The sequence below is a fragment of the Myodes glareolus genome, chromosome 3 (assembly GCF_982192425.1).
Source record: "Myodes glareolus chromosome 3, mMyoGla1.1, whole genome shotgun sequence".
Taxonomy (NCBI): Eukaryota; Metazoa; Chordata; class Mammalia; order Rodentia; family Cricetidae; genus Myodes; species Myodes glareolus.
Window position 1 is genome coordinate 121,942,871 of NC_142028.1, and position 21,495 is coordinate 121,964,365.

General features: G+C 38.9%; 1 protein-coding gene across 1 annotated transcript in view; it reads left to right on the forward strand.

Annotated features, from left to right (window-relative positions):
• Positions 1-21,495, forward strand: part of Brinp1 (BMP/retinoic acid inducible neural specific 1) — a 188,683-nt gene that overhangs the window by 1,148 nt on the left and 166,040 nt on the right. The window lies entirely within an intron of this gene.

Consider the following 21,495-nt stretch of genomic DNA (forward strand, 5'->3'; position numbering starts at 1 on the left):
AGGCAAGTCTGGAGTAGAGCGATCGCTCTGTCTCCCTGTTGACATAACAGCAGAGCCCCCCACCATTTTTTTTGCGAGGGTCATCTGGGCAAGTTTGTCTGAATCTTTTCAGGGGAAAAGAGTAAGCATCCTCTGGGGATGTGCTTCTCCACCGCAGTCGCACAGGGTCCTAGAGAAAATATAATTTGGGGCAGCTGTGGGTGCTCGGGCACGAGATGGATAGCGTACTTTCCTAGGACTTATTCCTTTTGCTTTCTCCATCTCAAGCAAGCTCTGGAAGATCCAGAATCTCTTCTAAAAGCTCTGCTTTTCCGAGGCTCCAGGAAGTTAGGAAGATACTGGGAGAAGGGAGAGAGATTGATATGTGTGCAGATGTGGTGGTCTATATGTGTAAGGACCAACGGAGACCTACAATTTGTGAGGGGTTGTGAATGGGGAATCCACGATAGAACGTGGTAGTTGTCTTAAACAGCTGTCTGATTTGCACCTCGCAGATGATACTTGACTCTAAAATACTGCCATGGCAGGGGTCCCCGAGGAGGCTCTCGGGAAGGAAGGAAGATCATTTGAGTTAAAGGTCTCCTCCCTATTTCCTCCACCTTTTAGGAGCTTGTATAGGTAAATACTTTGGCCACCCTACCCAGGTAGTGTTGGGCCGTGGTTCTGGAGCCAGCCATTGATTTGATTCCCGGCTGCCTCTTAAAGGCTTGCCCTACTCAGCAAAAATGCTGAGTTTTACTGCTGTTAGCATGGCTTCCAGACTAGGCAGCTGTTACTTTCTCAAGGTAAATGGCAGCCATTCTGCTTGTAAGCAGTGAAGCTGGAAGACGAGGCTGAAGTGGTGGGATGCAGTGTCTCCAAAGGCTCACTGGAAAGGCCTCTGGGAGAGAAGCAAAATAAAAACATACCAGTTAAAAAATATTTATATATGTATATCTATATCTTTTGATAAGAGATAAAAGCAAATGAGTGTGTTTGTAGGAACCTGACCGAGCTGGTGGGTGACTGTTCTACCTGCAAGCAGCTGCACACATACCATTCCCTGGCTATGGGCTGATCTCTCTGATTGAAGCCTTCAGAAGGCCATGGCCACAGTGTAGACTTTTTGCAAAGGTCTGGTTAGAGCACAACTTTCTCGTGTATTTCTGGGAGGGGGTATCGACAGAGAAAGGGCCCTCATGTTGATAAGGGTTCTTATTATGTATTTCTAATGTTTAAATGATCAGAACTGGAATGCATACTAAAGAGTAAAGAAGCAGGACTCTGGCCCTAAGAGAGGACAACATTTCCCCAGTATTCCCTAGCAAATTGGTGGCATGCCCACGGCTCAGGTTGTTTTTCAGCCAGATCTATGTCTTTTTAACTCCAGGAGTCAGATCTTTTTCTTGTGGAATCCTGACCCAGGAGAGACAGTGCCTAGTGTCTCAGTCATTCCTCTTACTTCACAAAAGTGTTAATACGTATGCACATGTGTACACACAAGAGGTGGTTGAGGAGGGAGAAAGAAAGATAAGATAAGATATATTCTCCTTTCACTTTCACCAGACATTTTCATGCATCTGGGAACCCAAGGCTATGTGACTGGTACATAGAACCAAGTAGAGCATTTGGACTATATTTGAGCCTTTTGATGATAAAAAGCTTTGCTTTCTTGAGAGCAAAGTATATACTTAGCCATCTATGCAATTACTTCAGGAAAATGAATTTATTTACATTAATTAAAATCTCACTTCTCTACATTCATGGTATAGGCACAGGAGCATATGCAAGAATATGCACGCATCCATACACAGGAGTGTGCAATACAGGGCCAGAAAGTCTCCCTTCCTATTACATTCCCTCCGCTGAGACTTAACCTCTATAGGAATTGAGCTACCCTGGGTAACGCATGAGGTGGAATGGTTCTCAAAACCTCAGGGAAAGGAAAATCACAGTCCTCTCAGTCACAGGTGCTGCAGAAGCCTAAATCAGATTCATGTTTAAAAAGTATGCTGCCAGTCTTTAGATGCTCTTTTTGGAGTGCAGGGAAGTTCTGAGAAACATGGGGATTTTAGGCCCATCTGCAATAAAGCCATTAACCACCTCACAACGATGCCTTTCTGGAGCTAGACGGCACTTTAGCTCCCAGAAGGGGGAGCTGTGACTCCATTTCAGCCAAGGAGAAACAGCTTGGCTATTCCAAACCAGCTCTGGGGCCCTCCTGCTGGGTTGAGAAGGCCCAGTTCAGGCTGCAGGGAATATGTCTGTAGCAGCATAGGTGGGGACTGTAAAAGATGTTCTTTCTTGTGCCATTCAAATGGGACATCTCTTTCTTAGTGCTTTCAAGAGAGTTTATGCTGTTGATCAGAAAGTCCTGTTTCTCTGAAAGTGTTGTTGCATCAAAAGACCTTGCAATTTGTGAGGAAATATTGTCTGATTTGCATGTGTTTTCTCCTCCTGGATTATCAGAGAAAGTCTTTAGGACATATCACGAAAACAGGCCCTCACAGTTTGTCATAATGTCCTTCTCTTCATACGTCCTCTGACCTAAAACCCAAAGTTTAACAAATAAGTAAGTGAATTCCTGGTAACCATATGAACAAAAGCATAAAAAGAGGAAGAGTCATCAAATATAATTTTTCAAACAATTTCTCCCCATTGTTTCTCATTGTAATCTTTCATATGAAAGATAATGAATATATCATACATTGTTTCTCCATTCCACAAGCCCTAATCACATTTTAGCACCTGGTTTAAATAATCCTTTCGAAGAAGTCTTCCCAAGACCAAGCTCTTTTGTCTGGATTTTGATTTAATTTTTTTGGAAACCTGATTTATTTAGTTTTTGTCACTATTTACTCTGTCAGCCACACAGGTACAGGTCTCTCTTGATCGCATCAATGTATGCTCTTAATAGGAACATTTTTCTTTTAATGCCTAGGGACTGGCACACAATAATTGTTTCATCAGTGTTTGCTTTTGCATGTCGTATCCAGTGTCAACAGTATGTCAGATTTTCTCTGCTCTCCCGTCGCCCTCCTCTCTCTCAAAAAAAAAAAAAAAAAATTGATCCTCATTCACTCAAAGCAAAGCCATTATAGCTACCCGATTACACAACTTTTCCCAACAGCTCGAGGGTACTGGTGAAGATATAGACAGGTATTTATATCTAACTTGACAATATTCCGTACTGTGTCCAAGGATCTTATTATATTCTCTCCTTTTATCCCACGACCCATCTAGTGAGGCAGATGCACCCCCTCTACAGAGGAAAGTGAAGCTGTGTGTTTCCAACTTTCTTTTAAGTAATAGGGCAACACTTTGAACTTTGCATGAGCATCTCTACTCCTCTACTACACAATCAACATCACTGGTCACCATTGAGATTTGCTTGTTCAGCTGATGCTAGTAACAGCTGGATCATACTGTTGAGTCTTTGGAGCTGATGTTATAAAACTGTTGGAGAACGTCTGGATTTATAATAAAAATAGTGTTTTCACTGAGTAATTTTTTTTTGAAGAAACCTCTGAACGTTTTTCAATAATGAAACCTTTCTCCATAGTCTGGAATCAAGACTCTTTTGGTAACATAGGCAATATGTGTCTTCCAAGGCTCAGTTTTAATATTAATAGTGAGTTCATTCCCACCCAAATCAGCTGGCTGTTAAATCTGAAGAGATTTGCAGGATATTTTTTTTAATCTTGAGTATAAACCTTCCCATTATCTATAAGTGCCAGCAATTAAACAAATATTATTTTCTAGTCATCAGGTCCTTATATACTATAATCATATAAGCAAATAAATATAATCATATCATCGAAAATGTTCTCCTTTAAGTAAAAAAAAACCCTAGAACCCTATGATATCCATTTAAAAAGCCTACCTTCCATTGTACAATAATTTATGATCATTCTCTAGATTATCTCACCTTTAGGGTTTTGACACAAAGTTCTAAGAAAGATGTGTATTGGTTTAGGGTTGAAAGAAAAGATTTACTTATTTTCAGTAACTGTAGATGTTACCAGAGTGTCCTCTATTTGACAAATGTTGCCCTAGGATAGTACTCTCCAACAGAAAACTTTGTGAAATAAGAAAAATATTCTCAGTGCTAGCTAGTACCCACTGCACTCTTAAAAGTGTTTCAAGGCTACTGGTGAAGTGAGTTTTGGTTTTGTTTAGTATTTATTTGTCTTTCATTTTGATTTATGTGGCTGTATGTAACTGTTGGCCATTAAAATGAATAGTTCAGGTTTATACATCAGGTGTGTTGCATGAACATGTGTGCTTTCATGGAGCACATGTACAGAGGAAGAGATGGCTGATAATGATTAAACAAATAGAAAACCACACTAATTAAATCTAATATTAAATGTCATATAGATAACTAGGGACCCTATGCTAGAAACAAAGGTGGGAGATATATCTTTATATGAGTGAGTCATAAAAAGACATTTATGAGTAATATACTGATGTTGAGATTTAAATAAAACGGGAAATTATGCAGGGAAATGGTTAGGAAAGCTAAGGAAGTACAGATACCCAGTGTGTATATAGCTTTAAAGGAGGCAGAGTGCAACGTGAGATGAAACAGGAGAGACAGACAGAATCCACATTGAAAATGTCCTTTACAAAGGAGTGAGAGGTTTTGACATCTTTCTCTTGATATATCTTTAGTTGGGAAGTATGAGGTCTGAGAAGGAAGGCATTCTGGAATTGACAGGAGGTCATTATTAGGTACTTTCTCTTCTGTTTTCATCATGCCCACATTTATTCCATCATTGCAATATGTTCTGCTCATCTTAATTTCCAGTCTTGTTTAGAGTACCACATTCTAGAAAACCTTGGGTTTAAAAGTCAAAAGTAAATGGATAAAAAAGGGAAAGAGAGTTAGCATGTGGGTAGGAGAAAATTGAAACCTGAGGGAAAGAGTAGAATCTGACTGTAGTTTCAACTGCAAAGATTTATCAAATATATTATTTGCAGAAGGAATTGTACAAAGTGGTTGAGCAGATACGCTAGTGAACGATGATAAATGCAGGCCATCTAACAGAAGAGATATGCAAATTCCCAAATATTCTTAATGGGATAGTAATTGCCATTTCAGAATCTCATAGAGTTTAGGAAAAGGGGAAGGCTAAGGAAGACACATCAGAAAAGACAGTGATGAGAATGAACAGTAATTGTAAGTCTTTGGAGATCACAGACTATATCTCTTTTTTTTCAGACTGTATCTTTTTATTTTATATCTCCTTTATTTCAAAATTTTATAGGATACAAGTCCAGATACATAAGGTTCTTAATTCTAATCCTGACCCCACTCAGTGTTTATAAAGACTCCTTAAGAGCCTGTCTTTTTCTTTCTAGATTAGCCTTCTGTGAATTTAGAAGGACCATACTGTTTCTTGGCCCACTGAAGAGATACTGCTAGGCTGTATGGGAATGCAGCATGATAAAGTTCTCTGCTTGTAGAAGCAGAGAGGGAGACACGTGAATGGTGGCTGTGCCTCATAATGAGTTAGATGTCCTCTCGGCGATGAGAAATCTAAAGAAAGTCATATCTACAGCCCCGGTTGTGATTCAAGGCAGGCTGGCTGAGTGGGATAGATGGGGAACCACTAGTGCAACCTTTAATAGCTAAGTGATTAAGTGTTAACATGAAACCCACTATCCTTTTGGAATAGAGCAGCCCAAAAAGGTTTTCTACAAATCCACAGACAGTCCTTGCTACTGAGGGGGCAAAAAAGACAATTAAGAAAATAATGAGGCCAAGGAGAAGTGAAATTAATTTTTTTATATGACAGTGAAGGGGTTTTTTGTCTCCCAGGGGAACTTTCTTTTGGAGATTGCAAGTGGCCTTGAGGAGAATAGCCTGAATAAGCCTGGGTGTGAGAAAGTGAACAGTGGCCGTTAGCAGTGTTGCGTACCCAGGAAGAGGGAGTCTGATGAAGGCGCACAATCTATCATTCTTAACAAATTCTGTACTCACAGGGTGCAGAGCTATATAGAGGTATGTTGGCATCCTCTTGGGAATAGCTAAGTAACTGAATCCCCCCAAGGATGAGAGGTAGATCCATAAGGCAATTAACAAAAGTGAGATGCAATCGTTTTTGTGTAAACTGTAAAGGTTGGAACAGCAGGGCTCCAAGTAAATGGCCCATCTGAACAGCCAGAACCCTCTGTAAGGGTTAAGCCAACACAGGCCCCAAAGGCTTTCTGAGATATAATTTATCTAGCATTTCAGAGGCCCAGAAAATGAGTCAGTGGGGAAGAACAGATCCTGTGTGGGGGTAGTGTGGAAAACCAGTTTACAGATTACAAGTTGATTTGGATGGAGGAAGGCTTCATACATATCCAGGGGATATCTGCATTTTAGAGGACCCATCCTATTAAAGGATAAGTTCTCAAGTTGCTATATTAAGAATTAGTCATCTGCAAAAATAGATGAAATGTTTGATGCCTGTGGGAATCCCTGGAGTATCCAGAAGCCTCACGATAAATCTGGAAGGCCGTTCTGAGTATGTAACTGAGACCATAGCCTTGAGCAAATGTGTCGCTGTTTACATGGTACTGGGTAAACTAAATTTCTCATAGAATTTGATGAGTTTTGCGTTTATAGGATTATTGCAGGGGAAGCACCTACAAGGAGCCTTACTAGTACTACAAAAACATCTGCACAAGTTCAGAAGCCATTTAAAAAGAAGAAATCAGCATTTTGGTATGTGTAGGCGTGTGGGGGAAAGATTGAAAAATAGATTACCTGGCAGGGCTGGTAATGCGGTACTGCCTCCAACACATTCTGAAGATACGACTCTTTCAGAGGAAGTGGTCATCATCAAGGGCAATTTCCGGATATGGCTGAGGCTGGGGAGCACTGAGAGCATTATAAATAATTTTATTCTGGATGCATATCAACAGGACAGTGTCATTCATAGTCCAGTGAAGACTTACAAATGATTTCTGGAAATATTAGCAAGCCAGACAATTTTTTTCTTCATTTTCTCCTCTCTTTCTTGCATAGAAAAATATATTTATACAGAGTTCGGGATCTTTACCAACAATATGTCGGGGTGACTGAAATGTCACTACAAAAAAATACTCCTTGCCTGGTGCTATGTGTGTCAAACTTGTTTGTTTTGTATTTCTTGTACTATAATAGATTTTTGTTGTATATTGTCTACAAGCACAGAGTAAGTAGAATAATCTTCTGTTTTGAATACGTGAAAACTGAGGTGCGTAGCAGCAGTGTTTCCGGTTGAAGACCAAACAGTGAGCCCATGTTGTGGCATAGAGTATTTGAACCCATTTCTATCTGACTAAGAGGGATTAAAAACTTGAGGCCTGGAGTCTGAATATCTGTGCTACCAGTTACTAGGCCTTTGATATTAGCCAGGTTACCTAATGGTCCCATGTCTGTTTCACCATCTGTAAAATGGGGAGAACAATAGCAACTCTGTATGGAAATGAGATGGCAATGTAATGAGTTCATTCAGGGAGTGTTTCAAACTGTTCCTGGTCAGTTGTCACAACCACATAGCATTAATCATTTTTGCTCTTATTACTGCTGTGCCCTGATGTATCAGATTGAGCATTGTCTGAATTCTTAGACTTGTGTTCAAACTGGGAAAATCATATACAAAAGAGATTATTTTACTGTTTGAGACATGACCTTGCAAAGGAAATCTTAGGATCATTTTTACAAAGCAACTCCTTCCCAGCATCTCACAGTATAGCAGTGGTTATAGGAGAGACTGAGAAAGTGGGAACAAATATAGCAGTATGCACAACTGCTAAAGTAGAATTTTGACTTCTGTGTTGCTATGGGTCAGGAAGCAAATGTAGACAGGTCATTGGCCATGAGAGCTGAAAGTCCATATAGGTCTGTTTAATTTTCTCCACTTTTTCTTTCATTTTATTTCATACATGGAACCATTCTCTTTAAGGTAAAACAGAACCTGAGTTGGCTCAGGCACCCCAAATTTCTGCAACCTCTCTCCCTGTATCTATCTACTTTATTTTCTAATATGTAAGGCCAGTGTTGTCTGCCAGGTTTACCTGAAAGCGTGGATGATTAACAGTAGCTTGATATCATGTTTATCTTTGTCTTCAGGATTCCCTTCCACACTACTAATGTCATTTATTTTATCAAATTCTGGAATATCTTGAAATGATCATTTAAATTGCATGTATCCTTCTTTGTGTTATACCAAATTTAAAATTATTCTTTCCAGTTTCCCAACAAGAACATTCTGTCTAAAACATGGGAAATTCGCTGTAGGATATGCAATAAGTAACAACAGTAGACCGTAAGTCCGTGTTTATGAAATGTGATGTTCTTTGCCTGAATTACCCCTTTTCCTTGCATTAGTCTAAGGCATTGTTCAGCTAGTAGCAACTTCCAGCCTGCCCTCACATGCAACGTGGTGGTTTCTTATAGTGGAGCTTGATGCCTACTACTATTGTCTTGGGTAGGGTCAGTCATCGCAAATCATCAGCCATTATGTCATAAGACTTTGCCCACAGTCTGATCTTTCAGCTGTCTAAAGTGTGAAGACATACATTGTATTTGCTACAGGAGGAGTTCTAAATGGGACTGCTGGAAGGCGCTTTCTAAATCTTTGCTAACAATCTGCATTTTGCTTCCTTTCCTTCTTTATCTGTCAGTATCCTGAATATCTTCCACTCTTCCAGTACGGTCTCGCTGCCAGTTTCATAGCCTCTTAAAATAGTAATTTAACTTCACAATGCCTCTGCAGGAAACCTTAGCGTAGTCTGTTTATTTGCACCCTAATTGTGTGAGTTCAAATGCTGCTGAAACCAGGGCCAGCAATCATAGAATAAACCATTTTCTAACTCTGAGCCAGAGCTAAGTGCCAAGATCTTTCTTTTAATGGAAACAGTGACTGCAAACCCACCTGTGATCGCAGTGATTTCACTGTCACCATTAAAAGGAACTGAAGAAATTGTAGGGTGGAAATGGCATGAATTTCAACAGTCAGATGTTGCAAGATACTGTACATATTGCTATGGATATTTCTCTGACTCTGTATCTTTTTTCTATAATTTATGCACACACATACATGAATTCAAGAGAATTGATATTGAACACTTCGGAAACAAGTAGAAAGGAGAATTGTAGAGATACTGAAAAATGCTCAAGTAGTCGCCTTTTCATATTACTGGCCCATGAACTGAGTCGTAATTGTAGGATTACCTGCTATTAGAAGGCAAGCAGGTAGAGCTTTAAAATGGAGACCTTGTATGACTCCACCTGTATTTTCAAAAAGAAAATATTCCTTTCCCATTTAAAACAAGAGTAGACAAGTGTGGGAATAAATTGAGAGGAAAGAAAGGAACAATCAGGAAGGATGTAGAGTGGAAGACAGTGAGGAAAGGAGGTTAGTAGGAACACACAGAATGTTATGTTTGCATGAAAATGCCACAGTTACATTCTACCTCACCAAAAAGAAATAGTTTTAATTTGCTTTGGTTGCTTGCTTGGACATCTAAACAAAATGCTACAAGAGAAATGAAGTAAAATTAAGCAAGAAATCGAGATGTAATGCAACAAAGCTTTACTTTGCTACATGAAAGCAAATAATGATGAAGATGATGACAAGTAAGAGCAAAAGCAGCAAGATGTCAACTAGCATCACCAAGATGTCTCTGTCTTTGTTGCTGATGCTGCTGTTGTCAGCTGTTTTAGCGGTAAGTGCCATCCAGGCAAGCAGTACAGGAAAGCAGAGGCTCCCCTGAAATGCACATGCAACACACGTGGCTTGTGGTTGCTTCATTTTAGAACAGAAGACTACAGCTGGCAGGGTAAGTCCGTGGTTAGCCTACTTTCTGAGTAAATGTGAGAGTGGAGTTTACAGTCCCAGACTTCATGTAAATGCCAGAAGGACATGGTCATACCTACAGTCCCAGGGCTCTGTTAGCCCTGTCAGGAAGGTCTGAATTAGCTGTCAACCAAGTCAGTGAAAAAGGTAGAGAATAATTGAGGTTGATTTCTGACAGCACAATCTGTGTTTCACATGTCCACACATGTGTGCCTGCATACATGCACACACTAAAGAAAAATAAATAATACAAGGAAAATGTCTTATTGTACACTTCTTTGTGTCAGACACTGTTCTAAGAGCACTGAAAAAGGTAGTGAACACAGAGGACTAAGACCCCCAATATGTATGCTCTAATTGAGGGAAAAGTCGTTATATAAATAAACAAGCAAAATACAGTGTGTGTCAGATGGTGATAAGCGTAATAGAGAAGAGAAAAATAGACCATGACTAGAGAAGGAAGGTGGGTGGGACAGATGGCATGGTGGGAGAGGGCATGCTAATTCATGTAAATAGGGAAGGGAAATGCCCAGGGAAGGGCTACCTTTTGAAAAGAGGTCTGGGGGAGGTTCAGAATACATTTGGCACATACCCTTGGAAGTAGCATTCTAGGTAGAGATAGCCAGGTAGAATCTTCTTGATGTCTGACAGTAAAAGAAGGGAGAATTGCAAGTGGTTGAGAAAGTAAATACCAGAGGTTGGATCATCCTGAGTGATCTTTTAAAGCAAGATCCAGTGTAAGGAAGCCAGTGTAACTAAGGTGGAGAGAGCAACAGGAATGAGGGGGGGGGGGGGGATTCTCTATCAAGAGACCAGGTGCGACATCCAGACACATTGCCAGGCTATGCTAAATTTTAGAAGGGAAGTATAAATGCTTCTAAATTAAGAATGTGACACCCCATCTAAGAAATCAGTTAGATGTGCAGTCTATGAAGAATGTTCCCTTTGAGGACAAAAGAAAATTGAAATGAAACAAAATATAGAATAGACTCTGTTTGAGAGGCATCCTTATGTAGCAGTAGATGAGATGATAGGAAATATCATTTATACAATGGGCTACCAACAGGACCGTCCATAAAGTTTTGATGTGAGAGTGCATATCACATACAGAAAACCCTTGGGAAAAGGTCTTATGCACAGCAAGTACTCCAGAGCAGCCTTTCTGTTTGAAAGGTCCTTTTATGGAAAGGGGACCTTTCCATATTGACTTACTTTTTGGTGAGTGCTTGAAGGAGCATAAGAAACAAAATATCAAAGAATTCATGATTGTTAAATGAGATGCACATATGTATTAGTGGCTATTTTTGGATAAGGCTCTACGAATGAATTTCATTCTTTCTTTGATGCTTCCCTGTTTTTCCTTATATTCTATAATGAGTGTGCATTAGTTGGGTAATCAGTGCTTTAATTAGTAAGATTAATGGGATTAATGAGCTATCCACGGTAGGTTAGAAGAAAAACTGAAGCTTTGGAGAATCCGTGAATATAGTTAGCTCCATTTGTAAGTCATTCTAAGTCAAATTTAGATGGCACACCTTCTTTTCTTCCTCACCATTGGCTTGAGTGAAAATATTCATAAAATATTGGTGATTGTCTAAGTGACTTGTGATTTCTAATGAACAAGAGTAGCTCTTCGTCCTTTAAAACAAAGTAGTGCCACCTTTATATTACATGAAACTATTTTCTGAGGAGAGGACACTTTCTGTGTCATTGAGAATCATGGGTGAGTCAGGAGGCCTTTTCTCTGTTTATTTTGTATTTTGAATACATTATTCTCCCAAACCTCCATTTTCTCATGTATGAAGTGAAGGCTTGAGGATCATAGGACCATTCTGAAGACACTTTGGAAGTAATGAGGAGGTGATAATGTGAGATTAGCCCAGCTTTTCACCTTCTGCCTGCACCCAAGTAACTCTTCTTACCTGCTTTACTTTACTATACTTGATAGGGTTTGAATAAGAAGGTTCAAGAATTTGACAATGACTTGAATACATTGTACTCAAATTCTATTGCCATTTAATCCATTGTATTGCGATCTTTGCAAGCCCAGTATGTCTTAGACATACCCCTGAGGGGTCCTGGGAAGAAAAGGTAAAGCTGTGCCTTGTCACCTTTGTGATCAGAATGCAGAGCATACATTTACTGTCCGCAGATCAACTGCTATCCCAACAGTGTGTTCTGCCTTTGAGATAGGCTCCAATTGAAACATGTTGTTTGCCTAATAAACCTCAGGACTAAAAGTACGTCTCTCTGAGTCTTCCTGAAAGGTGAAGGCTAGGGGTTGCCCTGGAGATGAACATGAACAATTCATACTCCTGGGAATAAATGAATGTGGTGAACATGGTAAATCTAATAAAGATTGTGTGCCTTCATTCCAGAATCATGGAATATTAGAGCTACGCTAAGATTCTTAAAACTCCGCATAACTGGTCCACTGTTATTGACAGGTAAAGAAATCGAGGGCAGAGCAAATGGCTCAGAGTGTAAGTAATGCACATCCTTTATGTGCATCCACATGCATAATGACCCAAGTTCAGATCCACTGAACTACTGTAAAGCTGGGCAGTGTGACATGCAACTGTAATCATAAAGCTCTTATTGCAAGGTAAGAAGCACAGGCAGAATTTCTTGAAGCTCAACAATATACAGCAGCAACTACCAAGAAACTATATCAAATATGGTGAAAGGTGAGCATTGACACTTGAGGTTGTCCTCTGATCTCACATGTGCCAAAGTATATACACTCCTGAATTCTGATAGCACACATTCATACCCTCTCTCTGTCTCTCTCTGTGTGTCTCTGTCTCTATCTCTGTCTCTGTCTCTCTGTCTCTCTCTCTCTCACACACACACACACATACACACACACATGCATGTGCATACTCACACACATGAGAAAACTTAAGACTATTGCAACAGGGACTGAACTGATAAACATCATATTCAATCATGCAATCTTGAAGCCTAGAATACCAGTTACCTGTGTCCAGTTCTAAAATCATTCTCCTTCCATAACATTCTCATTAGGCACTATTTTATTATTTTGTTTTGCTTGGGGCTTTGAAAACCCTGAGGATAGTGCACTGGGTAGCATAATACATTTGAGAGAAGCATTATATTATATGCGTAAACATTTTAAAGACTCTTTTGTGTCCTACAAGGAAGATTTAATTATTCTTAATTCAAGTGTTCTCAAAATTATTTGACCTTAAATTTCAACTTTCTCTCTTTCAATTAATATTAGTACTCCATGTGATATATAAGAAATTCCAAACGGTAGAAAATCTATCCTCTATGCAAATATGGGAATATTGCATTTGTGATAAATTTGTGTTTAGGTAATTTTGATGATCTACATTGTTTTAGAAATTATGATCATACTAAGAAAATTATTATAAGATAAAAAAGAAGTTTCTTCATTGATTTAATGTAAGGTTAACTTCCCTTTCTTTCTCTCTCCCTTTTTTTTTTTTTGTATTTCTGTTATTAGGTTACTGTAGTAATGCCCTTTTTTGCTTTTCCCCTTCCTGTGTCCTCTTGTAATTTATTGCTTATTGCTCTTACATTACTGCTCACATCTCACTAATGTTTTCTGAGGCATGCTTCTTGAGGATCAACTACATATCTGATTCTGATTTTTGTTTCTTATGGATAGAGTTGGTTTCCTGATCTGAAGCCATTGACAGTGTGAGAGCAGACAGATGTACAGTCTGAGATTGTGTGAAGTGGCTGGTGCTGAACCTGGAGTGCACCTATGTATGATGAGGAGAAGAGAAGAGGCAGCCTTGTACGTTACATAGCTAGGATGCAGAGAAGAGCCATTCCAGAGGAAGAGTAGGAACAGTGTGTCGAGAGAGCCTGCTAGAGGATTAATGCAAAAGTCAGCTACTTAAAGCTTCGGGACTTAGATCTACTAATTTCTATTTAGACAATTTTTGACGACTACTAAGAGGGTTGTTCGCTTGATTAGATCTACAATTGAGAATGACAGAGGATGTGGGGGGGGTAAGGAAAAGCCTTGCTAGCCCTTTTGCAGGTCTTGATTGTGGTATAGCTATTGTACAGAAGATGCACATCTAGACTAGAACAGTGGCAGGGAAGTGTATGGTCTAGAGAAATGCTGTTGAGGTAGAGGAAAGGGAGGGGTTAAAGATGACTTCTTTAAGGTGGTGTCAGATCAGGGCCTCCTCTCTTTAAACACCGCTTCCAGAAACAGCAGGGTCTCAATTATCTCAACGTGGGCTGTGAAATTCTAAAAACAAAAGTTCTCAAAACAGAATTAAGTTTAATTTGCTTTAATTGAAAAATAAACACATGCCATGTACAGCACTCTCAGGAGGAGAAAAAAAAGGCTAGAAAATTAAATGAACTGTTCAGTATGGAAGAACAGTATTGGATATCATAAAATAGAGTTAACATTGATTGAGAAATTGTATTTAGAATTGTATTAGAATTATATTGAGGAATCAAAAGCAGTGGTCACATATCTTAGTTTTGGATTTCTCAGTGTTTTGTGGAGTTGACATTTTTATTGGTTATAAGGATGGTATAGGGTGACTATATTGGAGTCAACAATTTCAGCTTCAACATTTTTTTCTATCATCTTAAGGAATTTCTATAAATCACGTTTAGCCTCAGCTTCATTATCTGTATAATGGTAGAAATAATCATTGGATGTCTAAGAGGACTGTGTAACTAATATTCATGAAAAATTGAAACTGTTAAGAGATGATACAGAAGGATGCAGAAGAGAAGAGGGAAAGGACAAAACGTTTTGGAAAAAAAAATTGGCAAAGAGGGGAGAGACATGTCACAGTGAGCCCAGCTATCTCACCCTTAGAATTTATTAGGAGCTTTCTGTTCAGGAATTCAGGATTCATGCTAGAGGTTAGGATAAACCACTGGGTCTGCTTCCATGGTACTTGCATTGTAAATATTCTCAAACTTTGGACCATAAAATGAAATTGAAAACAAAAATGGGCAGAGAGCTGTACCTTCAGGGACAAGTGGCACGCTCACAGGACTTTTCTTTACAGGGTGTTTTCCGTTTCGTGGTCTCTCTGTCCACACCAGTTAGTACAGCTACTTTGACCCCTGGGGGTTTCTGTGCTTCAGAGAATGACAAAGCGACCTCATTCTCATCAAGAGAATTGATCTTCAAATTGTAAGCTGTAAATGTTAAATTCTTATAATATTGACATTTGAGAACCATAGTTGTAGAATTTTAGAAGCTATCAAAATTTTAAATCACAGAATCTTAGTATAATAAAAACTTAAGAGTTATCTTGTAGACTCATAGAAAGGAGCACTTATGAAATGAAAAAAAAAATCCAATCTTAGTACCATCAAATATTGAAAGTCCTAGGATTATGACATTAGAGTTTTTTTTTTTTTTTTTTAGAAGATGGTACCGGTGGCTGTCTTCTTTACTTTCTTTCTCAATTCATGAAAAATATGTGTATAACAACCTAGAGATTATTCTTAGATAAATATGCATATACAATATAAACACGAGAGATGAAATACCTATAATACTTCTGCTAGACCCGTTGGCCAAATGTCATCCATGGTGGTGACACATAAATCTTCTGGATGTTGTAGTATTTCTTGACAGGGTGATGGTTGCCTTTATTGACCCCAAAGACAAACACTTACCTTGAACAAGAGAGAGCTTAAAGCAAAGTAGAATTAACATTTTTACTCACTGGCCAGCTCTGTTATAGTCTTTATGTTGACTGTCATTTTAGAAAGCATTTCTCTACATACGCATTGTCATAGGACAATGCTAGATTCAGATAGACTAATACTCATGTGTGGCACTCTGACTTTTATGCTGTTTCTAGGGCAGTTTTGTCTGGTGACTTATACATTTATTCCTGTTCTTACCCACAGCTCTTCTTCTTTTGTACACATGATAAACCACTGTTGATCTGCGTTCTGCCTTATGTTTCCTGTGAAACATTGGCTCAGACCATCTAGACGTATTTTAATCTTGGCATCTGTTTTATATGTGACATTTATTTCTTCCAGATTCTATGTTCTCTCACAGGTCTTCATAGTCTGTGGTCTATTTTGACAGGAAGAGGAAAAACTTGATTTGGAGAAGTGTGTAGAGTGAGACCATGAAAGCTGTATGCTTTTGTGAGTGGTAGTGGTGATGATGGTGGTGTGTGTGTGTGTGTGTGTTTACCCTGCTTGTGTATTTTGTGTAGTGTGTGTAGAAAGAAGAGTGTGTATATATGTGTGGTAAGTTTAGGATGTGTGTGTTTTGTGGAGTGTATTGCGTGTGTGTGTGTGTTGTATGTGGTATGTAAATGTGTATACTGTATGTGTGGTATACATATGCATGTGTGCATGCATGATATAGGGGGTGTGTGTATAGTATGTGTGGTATGGTGTGTATTTTGCTGTGAATATGGGTGGTATGTGTGTTATGTGTTGTATGTAGTATGTGGTTTGTGTATGGTAGTACGTGTGGGTGAGTTTTTATGTATGCTGTGATATGTGTGATATATGATATGTAGTATGTATTGAGTGCTGGTGTGGTGCGTTTTGTGAGTGTGTGTGTGTGTGTGTGTGTGTAGTTTGCATGTATAGATGCAAGTTTCTCTCCTGCCTGGTTCCATGGTAGTTTAGTCTCAAAGAAACACATAGAGGCTTATGTTAACTATAAAAGGTTGGCGTATTAGCTCAGGCTTATTATTAACTAGCTCTTAAAACTTAAATTCACCCATAATTCTCATCTATGTTATCCCTGTGGCTTGGTCCCTTTTCATCAGTGAGGTATTCTCATCTTGCTTCCTCTGCATCTGGCTGATGACTGCAGACTTGAGTCCTCTTCCCAGAATTCTCCTAGTCTGGTCACACCACCTATTCTTCCTGCCTGGCAACTGGCCAATCACTGTTTTCTTAAACCAATACAAATGACTAATCTTTACAAGATACAAGAGCATTATCCCACAGCATACATGTGTATGTAGACACATGTCTAACTCAGATAGAAAGCTTAACTCTTCCAAATGTGAATGTGCTGTTTGTGCTTGAATGTACTCATGGATTTCTAAATGTATTCATATGTGAATAAACTTGCATGGAAATGAACGTTCTCATCAGGAGGTAAGGCATGTAAATGCTTGCATGGTTTTGATATGCATTTGTTAAGCAGCTATAATCTTTCTATCAATGAAGGAAGTGCTTAAATGAATATTAATGTATTTGTATTTATAACTATTAAGTAACCATTTCAAGTTTTATTTGAATGATGTTTCAAATACGTCTCTTGTTTTGAAGTTATGATCGATACCAAAGATGCTAGATAAACTGGATTTAATGTATTGAGTGGTCTGATTCATGAATATAGTTTTGTGTGTGTGTGTGTGTGTGTGTGTGTGTGTGTGTGTACAGAAGGTTGTATCTTATGTAAATAAGTGAGTGTGTTCTGGTTATGGCTCTGCCTTGAGCATCTAGTGAAAGTTTTTTCAATAGTTCAGAAGAGTAGCTGTGACCAGAGAGTTTGGATGCTGATGAGTCCTCAGTATTGAGACAGACAGTAGCTTAGCATCCAGTGTTCTTTGTCTCTGGTCGGATCTCCAAATCATTTGAAAAGCACTTAGATGTGACCATGTCAGGTGAGTTGAGAATGTCCCCTGAGAATTACACATCTCAATGTTAACATAGACAAAGATAGAAACATATACAGTAAATGTAAGTGTTTTTTCTAAGGGAAGAAGATGGAGAGAAAGAGGAAGAAGTAACATGGGTTCAAGTATCCAGACCTTTATGTCTGTGGGGTTGCCCAGTTTCTTTCTCCAGTTTCCTGTACTGGGGTTTTTCCCTGGCTAAGTCCTGAACTCATATGAATCTTATGCTGTCTGACATCTAGCCAAGATGCACAAACATCCTGCATTCATTGCACTGAAGCTTGGAGTGGTTGAAATAGAACTTTGAAATTCTGCTTCACTTTTAATTAAAAAAAAAAAAAAAGGTGTAGGCCAACCCTGGGTTTCCACTTCTATTTAACCATGACTGGCTTTTAACCGCTGCTGCATTTTTATTGTTGCAAATGTGATACACCGATCCATCTTTCTTGTAATGCTACTCAGTTTCTGTTCCATCTGTCAAAGAGAAAACATTTGCAGAAATCTCTCGGCTTTTCTCCAAGGGTTGAAGCCTCAGTTGTATCATGATATGCTGGGCAGGAAGTAGAGCCAGGCGTTGGTGAAGTAGGAAAATTGATGAAATCTGTCTTTGGTATTTTTTTGATCATCTGTTCTCCCAACTAAGATGTCTGCTATATTCAGCCACCACCACTGAGATTTCAGTCCGTGCCTACAATTGACTAGACACTTCCATGTTGCTTCCTCTCACTTTGTCTTCCAAATGGAGTCATCAGTTTTGTTCTCACAATTGTGTGTTCTATGTTCTGGAAAGGCTCTTGGACTGAGGTCTGCTCCCCGCCATGTGTGTATGTGTTATACATCTATTACATGTTTCTGTGTGTTTGTATCCATGTACATGTCAGTGCTTATGTCTGAGTATGTAAATGGAAGTCACAGGTCAATATGTGTGTTTTTATCAATCACTTATTTTTCAGACAAGGTCTCTATTATTGGTTGCAGCTCATTGGTTCAGCTGGACTTGCTGGCTAATGGGCTCCAGAGGTCCAGATATGACCCTACCCTTCACCAGGGTTAGTGTTACGGTTGTGTTCCAGTATACAGATTCCTTGTGGGTTCTGGGGATCCAAGCTAAGGTTCTCTCATTTGCACTATGAGCACTTTCCTGAGTCACATTTGCAGCCACTGTGTTGTGGTCCTCTAATGTGCTCTCATTCATTTCTTAATAAAAGGACTAGATTTTGTTGTGGGAGAAGCATTGGAAGCCCTGGTTTAAGCCTTGATTTGCCATGCTTTAACTTGGCAAATCTCTCATCCTTTCTGAGCTTGAGTTTCCTGTGAAAAGTCCCAGGAGCCTGTGAGGATCAAATGGTTTAAACGAAGCAAAAGTGCTTTGCAAATTGTGAAATACTACACTTAGGCTGCATGGATCCAGCCAACCCATTCATTTGTCACTTCATTTTTGTTTGTTTCTTTATTTATTAATAGATTATTAGCTGGGTGAACAATATACACTAAATCCTGCCTTGCTACATCATATCAAAACAAGGCAAATTCATGCTTTTCAAAAGCTCCCATGTATTGCAGCATACTGTTCTGATATGGATTAGTGGTCGGCTTCTGTTTCATTTTCTTGGAGAGTGGAACGACCTTGAGCTGAGTGTCCAAGAAGAAATCATTCCAAAATTGTCAATCCTGACAATTATTAGCATATCTCCAGTGCTACAAAATTAAACACACTCTTACTAGTGCTTTCAGTGACATGTTCTTTGGTATTTAACTAAAGCAATTGAAATTCTATGTTCATATGAGAAACCTGCACATTGCTTTTGGCAGTCGTGTTCAGAATTACTAAAATTTGGAAAAAACAAAAATGTCCCTTAGGAGGTGAATGGGAACAAAATGTGAAATATCCAGGTAGTGGAGAGCTAAAAAGAAAGGAACTATTATGACATGAAAAGATGTGAGTAAAGGTTAATGCACATCACTAGTGAAAGAAATTAATTTGGAAAGGCTACATACCATTTTAGTACAACCATACAGTATTCTGAAGAAGGCTTACGTTTGTTGCTGTAAGATTAGACTCACGATGTTATATTTTTGTTGAACCCATAATACATACATCACCAAAACTAAACCATAATCTAAACTATAGTCTTTGGGGAGTAATTATGTGTCAATCTATGTAAGTTCACCAACAGACACAAAAGTATTCACTATGGTTTAGGATACGAAATAGGGTGGGCTTTGTAGTCATATGTATATGAAGGGGCAGTGGGACTTTATGTGGATAGCTCTCTACCTTTCCTTTAGTTTTTAGTATGAATCTGAAATTAATCTTCAACAAAAAAAGAGAAATACAGTTTGTGTGCAGTGGGGGCTTAGGGTAGAGATGGGGTCTGTCAGAAGAACATTCTAGGAGGAGGGATGTCTTGAGGGAAAATAGCTGCGGGGTAAAATTGGTTTGGAGTTCCTGAAAGTATCTCCAGATGACTTAGAAAGCAAAGGTAGAAGTGCTGGTAAATGCTCAAGAGTGACACACGAGATTATAACAATGGAGGAATGTGAAAACTGGTCCTAGTGCTCATTTAGAGGTGGGAGGGAGCCATTGATCCGGGCGTGATCCAGGAAGGAACCCAATCATGACAACAGCTGCCTTTTACCGCGCAGTTTCTGTTTGCCAGACCCTGTCATCAGTTTGCATTTGTCACTCATTGCACACACACAAAGACACTACTCACAAAGAACAATTTGACAAGGAAATTGGCTTTGAAAGAACTGACGTTATTTGCCCGCGTAGATTGTAACTCTCGCAACTTGACCCAAAATAAAATTCGACTGCTTTATAGTGTCCTCAAGATCAGTTTTGCATTGTAGGAATGTCTCTGTAGTTCTGGGATGAGGATGTTGAGCAAGGGACAAATTATGTTTATTTATTCTTGAGAGTAAGACTATTCTCTAGAATTCCAAGAAAAGGAATCACTTTGGTGGTAGAGTTCCAGGCACTATTCTGAAAGTTTTCAAGGAGGTGTTTGGGGAAAAAAAGAGCTTCTTAGAAGCACATCTTTTTGGGCAACTTACTGCTTCATCTGGAAAGGAAATGGGTGTTTGCAAGGGAGTTGGGCTCCTGGGCTTCTGTTAATTAACATCTTCACATTTAGCTTATTGGTTGGTTCAGTACAGATACCTAACATTTCCGGCTAACATCATGGAAGCTGCCTTCGTTGGCAATTCCCTGGAGACAGAACCCGAAAGTGAAAAGGCCATAAAACAACTCATAACCTTTATTTTTTCTTCTATAATTAGATTTTTATAGCATTCTAAATTCCTTGAAGGAAAAGCTATAGAACCACAAACTCTGAGATCTGAAAGGTCTATGAGATTTTTTTTTTTTCCTCTTCTTTCTCGGCCGGCGAATAGCAATGCAAGCAGCACTTCCTTCAGCCTTTGTGTTCCTGCACTGTGCCTTTTGGATTTTTCTTTCGTGTGTGCACTTTTTTTTAACAGCCTCCTTGGACAAATGCTCACCAGTTACTTGTATAAAAACTTGTAGAATCTCTTTTACTCCTGCATTTTTATCTTCTGACTTCATATTAATGTTAGAAATGTATAATTTCAAGTTTGCCAACGTATTGGTCTTATATGTTTGACTTGGTTTTATAGCATAGAAGGCTAAAGATCACCAACAGCCTCTCATTCTTCATTTGACTAGAGGATACTATAATGATGTCTTTGTATATACCATAATCCATAATACCTAGGTGAATGTCTTGTCCAGAGTTTCTTATCATCACATGTATTATAAGTGGGTGAATCTCTAACCAACCAAAAATATAGATGTACTTTTTTTTTTTCTATGTTCAAGCCTATTTGATGCATTTCAGACCAGTATGGAGCTTTCCTCAAGGTCTAAGGATTTTGAAAACTTAGTTATTAAGTGCCCTGATTTTGTACCAGGTGAATCATGCATCCAAATTCAATACCCATGTATTCTTATGCAGGATGCTTAGTAATATAGTACTTCACTTACCCTATCTGCAAGGAGAGTAAAAAAACCTAACTGT